A 7825-nucleotide genomic window follows, 5' to 3' on the forward strand; every position below is an offset into this window, starting at 1 on the left:
GAAGGCCACTGACCTTGAATAATGCCCTTGAATAATTCTCTTTGGTGAGGAGTTTGGTTTTATTTTCTACGGAAGTCTCAAAATGCCATGTTTGGGGTGGATGGGAAGGAATGATGGGCTAGATCTCACTTGATATAAAATCTGAGGTGGCTTTGGTCTTATTGACCCACCAATTGCCTTTTTTTGACAGCACAGGGTTAAATCTGATCCATGAATGTATTGAATGTTGCTGACTTCCCTTCGCCTTCCCTTCCCACTTCATCCTTGGCACCCGTTTGAGATGAGAGTGGTAATGCAGACGTGCCCTACCCGTGAGCACATCCACGGGCTTATTTTTCTGCAGGAGGAAAAATGGTAAAAAGGGTTACTTGAATTTAAATTAATTTCTTGGATTCTCTGTTGCCCAGTGGAAAGGAATCCGCATGAATGGCTTTTTCTCCCCATTCTTAAGCTGATGATGTGCTTCTGTCTCATTGACTTCAACTGTGAATTGGTCCTTACTGGTTTGGTACGGACTGAGAGCTACGCAATGGGAAGCTGTAAGACAGTGACTGTAGACCTGTCGTCTTCAGTTTTATTTTATTTTGTTTTTTACCCACCTCTGATGTGAACGAAGTTGACTTGCTACTGTGTGCCTAGCCCCAGCTCCAAGTTAAGAGACACATCATGTTTTCATGGTCTCAGAAATCTTAAATAAATAGATAAATAAATAAAAAATGTAGTTAGTGTATGAGAACGAGGTATATTTTTTCTCCCGAGATGGATCCTTTACTCTTACGTTCATCTGGGCATCGCCCAGCTCCAGCACTGGTGGCAGCTTCTGCATAGCCTTTTACAGCCCTGTCTGGTCACTACAGAGAGCTGCTAGCACAAGTGTCTGACTTGAAAATCAGCCTCTGTGGCTTATCTTTTTTTTTTTATTATTATTTTTATTTTTTTTCTGAGAACATCTTTATTGCTGGGATTTGAAAGCAACTTGCAACTAGAGAACTGCTTTGGTGGCATTTTAAAATATATTTTTAATATACCTACTGTGTGAGCTAATTCTACTGAGTCTGAACCATTTTTAGTCACAGCCTTTAATTATTTATTTGATTATTAGATTCCCTCTTCTATATTAGAACATGAAATATTCAGTTGTTCGACTATCCACCCTGAAAACCTGCTTCCTTTTTATGGGATCCTCAGCAACCCTATCCGGTTAGGTGCCGAAATGGCACAATGTGCTACAGCTCCCAAAGCTCCTGGTGGAGGCAAAAGGTAAAACTCATCTCTTCTTTTTTCTAAAGCACTGAAGATTATCATATTTAAGAAGCACCCAGTGCATTTCAAGCTTCCTATATTTAAAGAGGTGAAGGCTGAGTCTTTTGTTTCCCTAGCGTAAAATACGGAAACGTTTCGGTGGCTTATTTTGATTAGTAATAGAGAACCTGTGGATGTATTTTGGGGTTGTAAACACACTGGACTGAGCACGTGGATAATTACAGTCCTAGGGCTGGTCTCATCGTTTGCTGCTAATGCCACCTCACAGCATCAAGGCTGGGGTCGTAGAGAAGCAGGGAGCCGCTGGTGGTGGCAAAGCAGCGATGCCCGTGGGGGCTGGATGGAAACTCGCAGCCGAAATGGATGCTCCAAGGAAAGGGGTGGGAGGGCGACAGAGGATGGTATTGGTCCGAGGAAGAAGATAGGTGCTGGGGTAGGAGGAAGCAAAAGGTAAAAGCTCAGTTCCCAACTGCTGAGGAAATTTGGAGGGTGCCAGAGCAGCCTGCGGTGGATTGAGGCATCCTGTTTGGGACCAGGACGGAGCGGGGGGCTCCTGTGCAATGAAGGGGTGCTCGGAGAGGAGACTGAGCCTTATGTCTTTGAGCTACAGCCCATGCTAAGTGAGCCAGAGCTAATCCGACCTGCTGCCAGATGTCTGCGTGTCTTGTCCTGCTGGGAAATAACAAGGGCTTTTGCCGTTTTAAAATCAGCTGGAAAATGTGCTTCTCTTTCTTTGTGCTGCCTTGGCGTAACTCTCTGGTAGTGCCCGGTTTGTTAGGGTCAGCTCAGCCATTTAGAAAGCAAAACTGAAACCTTAAATAAAACCTGAATGAATGACCCGCTTCTCCTTCCCTTTGTTTCAATGGCACTTGCAGAAATGAATGGGGGTGCTTGAAGGAGGAGTTGTTTCTCCGATCTGTTTTAATTAGATTTTACTTGATGGAGCAAAGTGACTTTACACTGAAAGCTGTTGCAGAATATGTGATTTCTACTGCTTATTTTAACCTGTTTGGAAGTCATTAATGGCCTGAAAAACACCTGTCTGGAAGCAGGATGTAGACCCCAGCTTGAGGAGGAGGCAGATGATGAAATTGTCCCTCCTGGCTGCTTGATGTCTCCCCAGGTAGAGCTCAGTGTCGGAGGAAACGGGGGAGGATTTGGGATCGGCCCCTAAAGCTGCCCTCCCCAGCATCACTTTTACATGTGGGGTCAGTGGGGTGAGGCTGCTAACAAGAGTAGGAGTTTATCACCTATATAATTGTGCAAATGCCTCATTGCAGCTGGATTAAGGAACATCCCAGGTCGGGGAGGACACAAGTGTCCCCACAAGCCCCCTGCTGTAGGTTTTCATCCTCTTGTGGCTGTAGGGCAGAGCTGGGTGCTGGAAGCCCAAGAAACCAAGCCTAACGTGAAGAGGACTTGCCCAGCTCAGCCTCCTGGTGAGCTCTCAGAGCCCATTTGGGTGCTGAGCCCCATGTCGGAGGGGGAGCTGGAGGAAAAGGGAACATCCGTAAGGGGGAGTTGGCCAACTGGATGGTGGTGGCACTGCTGCATCCCATGTCCATGTCCTCGTACCACGAGAGCCAGGCAATCAAACTGTGTCGTCCTGCATCCTCCTCCTCCCCTTGTGAAACTTCTAAAATCCAGGCACCAGGCAGACTGGAGAGCCTGGTAACGTACCCCAATAGTGCCTGAAAAAGTGGTAATGGGGCTGGTGGCTCTGCCAGTAATTCCCTCAACACCATAACTTGAGTGTTTATTTTATTTTATTTTATTTTATTTTATTTTATTTTATTTTATTTTATTTTATTTTATTTTATTTTATTTTATTTTATTTTATTTTATTTTATTTTATTTTATTTTATTTTATTTTATTTTACTTTATTTTTTTCCTGGGACTCTCCATCCTCATCCCTCTCTGCCTCTCCCCATGGCAGCCAGCCCCAGGGCTGCTGGCATCGCTCCCACCACCTCTCCTGCCCCTCTTGGCAGCCCCACACAAAAGAGAGGAGCTTCTGCAGAGTTCCTGCTTCAAACTTCGTGGCTTCAAAATGCTTCCCCATCCCAGGCCTCTCATCCCACTGCTGCCTTTTTTTCCACCTGCAATGGAGGGAAATTACCTGTGATTATCTCAGAGGGGTCTCCCAAGGCTAAATATTCACCGGGAGACACGAAACCTGCCCTGGATCTTTAAACTTGTAGTTTTTCATATCTAAATGTAGCATTTTCACTGGTGGGAACAGTTCTGCATTGTCTTATTATTTAGGAGGGAAAAGGGGGGAATGAGCAGGAGGAGAGGCAATACACTGGTAGGTACAAGAGAGGAAGAGATGTTCATTATTGCATGATTTAGGGAAAACTGCTGCACTTTATCTAAGTGATGTTTCTCCTGCATCCCTAATTTTTAGTGTCCAGAACAGTCCCAAGATTTAGTCCCGTGGCTCATCTTTTGGGAGAATTTAGAGCTTGAACTCCGTGAGCTCGCCGGGCTTTCCTTGCTGCTCCCCTCCAATTCCTGGGGCTGTGATGCCCTCTCCCGGCGGCTGCACTGGGGATAATTCCTCCTCGTGTTTCCCTGCTGCCACTGCAAGGCTAAATTTGGAGGCTGAAGGCAGCCAGCACACCCCAGCAGGCATCAGGAGATGGTTGTGGTGCTCCAGCACGGTTCCTGGCCATCATCCTGTGTCCTCCACCTCCATCTGCTCGACGTTTGTGCCATGATCTGGAGGCACCATCCTGCATCTCACCTCGAATATTGGGTGCTGAGGAGTGCCAGAGCCTACAGAGAAGGGCAACGAAGGTGGGGAAAGGGATGGGAGGTAAGAGCTGGGATGAGAGGCTGAGGGCACCTGGGTGGAGAAGAGGAGGCTGTGGGGAAGCCCCGAGGAGGGGAGGCACAGAGAGAGGCACCAGCCTCTGCTCCCTGGGCACCAACATCAGGATTTATGGGAATGTCACAGAGCTGTGCCTGGGGAGGTTCAGCCTGGACATGAGGAAGGGTTTCTTTACCATGAGGGTGCTCAGACACTGGCACAGGCTTCCTCGGGAGGTTGGTGCCCCAGGCCTGCCAGAGTTCAAGGGGCATTTGGAAAATGCCCTCAGTGATGTGCTTTAATGGCTGGTTAGCCCTGAAGTGGTCAGAACTTGGTGATCTCTTAGGTCCCTTCCAACTGAACTACTCTACTCTACTCTACTCTACTCTACTCTACTCTACTCTACTCTACTCTACTCTACTCTACTCTACTCTACTCTACTCATGTAGAGAGAAAGGGAAGAGAAAAAAGAGAAGAGAAAGAGAAGAGAAGAGAAAGAGAAGAGAAAGAGAAGAGAAGAGAAGAGAAGAGAAGAGAAGAGAAGAGAAGAGAAGAGAAGAGAAGAGAAGAGAAGAGAAGAGAAGAGAAGAGAAGAGAAGAGAAGAGAAGAGAAGAGAAGAGAAGAGAAGAGAAGAGAAGAGAAGAGAAGAGAAGAGAAGAGAAGAGAAGAGAAGAGAAGAGAAGAAGAGAGACCTGCTGGGTGTAGCAGGGTGTCCCTATAACCCGGGGGCCACCAGGGGAGGGACAAACGCCTTGGTCCAGATTCACCCACTGAATCTGGAGGAGCGTGAGGCAGGAGGAGGCAGCACAGAGCAGCAGAGCAGGCAGAAAGTGAAGTAAAACCTCGCTGTGCTCTCTTCCTGACATCCAGCAGGGTTCCCTCACCATTCTCCAGCTCACTCTGCTCAGTGCAGAAATATTTGGAGAAATATTTGGCTCCCCTGGCCGTACCACAGCCTGCGTTTGTGCTCCCTGTAGCAGGGCACGTCTACACGGGCTTTGCTCGTCCTTTGCTCAGCATGAAGCTGCCCTCAGGCTCTTTACACTCGGCCATGCCCCGTGTTGAGGGTCTGGAGGTGCCTCTGCTTTGGGGCCTCTGGGCCTGGCCCTGGGCACCCCTGAGCAGAGCCTGGCTCCGGCCTCTCGGCACCTCCCAGCAGTGCTGGTGGCCATGGCTGGCAGCCCCCGGAGCCTCCTCTGCTCCAGGCCCAGCTCTCGTAGCTTCTCCTCATGGCAGAGGTGCTCCAGGCCCTTCGGCACCTTGGGGGCCCAGTGCTGGGCCCAGCACCCCAGGGGTGGCCTCAGCAGCGCAGAGCAGAGGGGAAGAATCACCTCCCTCCACCTCCTGGCCCTGCTCTGCCCCAGGCTGAAGTTCTCCCCTTGCCCTCCTCCCATATCATTCCTGCCCATAAACGCTGCAGTTTCTGTGGTTAATCTTACAGGGACCTCGCTCCCTGCGTGAGTCACCTCCTCTCCAGGCTCCGCAGCAGCTCCTTGTGCAACCCTACAGAGCAGCAACACAAGCTCAGACCATGGTGGGCCAACCCCTTTGATACAAATGTCCCAAAGCCACTGAAGGACAGTGGCAGGACTCAAATGTGGTTATTTCTCACCAAAATACAGCCCTGGACTCTGTATCTCGGCAGGCACCTGGGCACCGAGATGTCCCTGCTCCTGGCGCTCCCTGTTTGTGCCATCCCCCCGCAGTTTTATCTTCTGACACAAATAGAAGCAAAACCCAGCAGAGTTCAAGGCTGATATCTCCGAGCTGGGCTGTTACAGCTCCGGCCCCTGCAGATGCCCTCGTTATGGGCTCATAAACCCCAGGGCAGGGCTCCAGCAGGTCCTGGTGCGGAGCTGGGCTGGATGAGGTCCATCACGTGGAGCGTGATAACAACCCCGCTTGCTCACTCTCCTTCAATGTCAGCTGCTGGCAGGGCTGAGACACCGGGCAAGGATTTTCTGGCTGAGATAAGCTGCTGAACTCTGAGCCAAAGATACCTCAGGCAGAGCAGCCCCTGCCCAGCCCCTGTGTCATCCGCCAGGTGATCATAGAGCAAACCGAGGGCTTTGCATCTCTGCACCCAGAGGAAAGGGCAGGATGCAAAAGCACGCTGGTATTTTGGGGAGGGGGAAACAGGGAGATATTTGGTAGTTTGGGGTAGGTCTTTGGATCGTCCTTTCCTTTTTCAGGGTCTGTCCTTTGCTGCAGGGAGGAGTTTTGTGCTGCTGATGTTGCTCAGCCCTGTCCCCTTTTCCCCACGTACCCAACAGAGCCCGTCCACACTGTGAGGATGCAGCAGCTGGAGGAAAGGCAGCCGGGGCAAGGACCACAGTGAAACTGGGCTCAGCACAGCCACAAGCACACCACTCAGGAGAATAATCCATCACATCAACCCCAGAGACCAAAACTGCTGGACACCCACCTGCCAGCTACCTGGGGAAGCTGCTCTTGCTGCTCCCCACATCGTATCAGTGCCATCAGGCTTCTCAGTCTCACCCTTCCCTGCCCTCGCTATCAGCTTTCCAGAAATCAGGCCATAAACCAAGTCATTTATCTACAGGCTTGCACACAGCCCCACGCCGTGCCTCTGCCCCAGCCAGCTGAGTGTTAGCTTGAAGGTGATCAGGAACAGAAACAAACAGCAATAGAAAGAGCTGCTTCTGCCTTCAGCAACCTTTTGCGGTTCCCTCCTGATTTAATATTCTAACTCCAAAGGAAAATGATGGTTCTGGAGGATCTTGTGCTATCCAAGGATTCCCAGTACTGCTTTTAGAATGGAACTGTTACATGCCCTTTGCTCGTCATTAGGTTTCAGGGTGAATCAGGCTCTCACCTTTGTGGCTCATCTTCTAATCAAAAGTTTATATTTGTAATGTCAATTGCCTAAAAAACACTGGTTTCTGCCTTCTTCTTCCCCTCTCCATTTAGAGAACACTGTCCTGTATTTTCTTTTTGGGGACCTTCTTTTCCTCCAACAGGAAAAATCCCAGTGTAAAAAGCGATGGGGGTGATAATCCTGCAGTGGTGGCATTTCAGGCATCCCCCTGGGGCTAGTGGGGATTTTTATTTTTTCTTTTTTTTGGCCTCTTGTGCAGCTGAGAGCTAAATACAAGTTGGAGCTGCGTAAGGTAAGCCCTATAGCCTGAGAAACTTCGTGGATATCCCTCCAAAAGGCCACCCTGCATTGGAAGTCACAAAATTCAACCGCACAAACTGCTTTTGTCGCACGGATCTGCCCCTCACCCCCTCCAAAGGGAGTTATGTCTCTAATAGGATTAAGATCTTAAAGCCAAAAAACTTTGCAAAAATAAATAAATAAATAAATAAAAATAAAATAAGCACTGGGGCTGCTCAGAAATGGTGTGCAGCAGATTCCTGCCTGGGTCTCAGGGGTGCAGGAGATGCTTTCCGTGAGGATGCTCGTTAGTTTAATTCTGAAGATCAGCGAAGTCTTGCCCAAATCTCCTTTGGGATATCTCCCCGAACCCCATCCTGTGGGCACATAACTCTGCCAGGGCAGTGTTTGAACATCAGCCTCTCACATTCCGGGCGGGCAGGGCGTGGGACTGATCCAAGCTGGCTTCCCCCACTCCCCAGCTCCTCCAGGAGCCATGCCCCCATCCCACGATGGGATTTTAATCTTCCCAGCCTCGGGGGCTGAATTTATGAAGCCTCACGTGGCCCCTCCTACGGTGGGAGGGACGGCTCCGGCAGCCTCTCTAATGCTGGGTGTCACACAGCGGTG

Source organism: Aythya fuligula, chromosome 1, assembly GCF_009819795.1.
Source record: "Aythya fuligula isolate bAytFul2 chromosome 1, bAytFul2.pri, whole genome shotgun sequence".
Lineage (NCBI taxonomy): Eukaryota > Metazoa > Chordata > Aves > Anseriformes > Anatidae > Aythya > Aythya fuligula.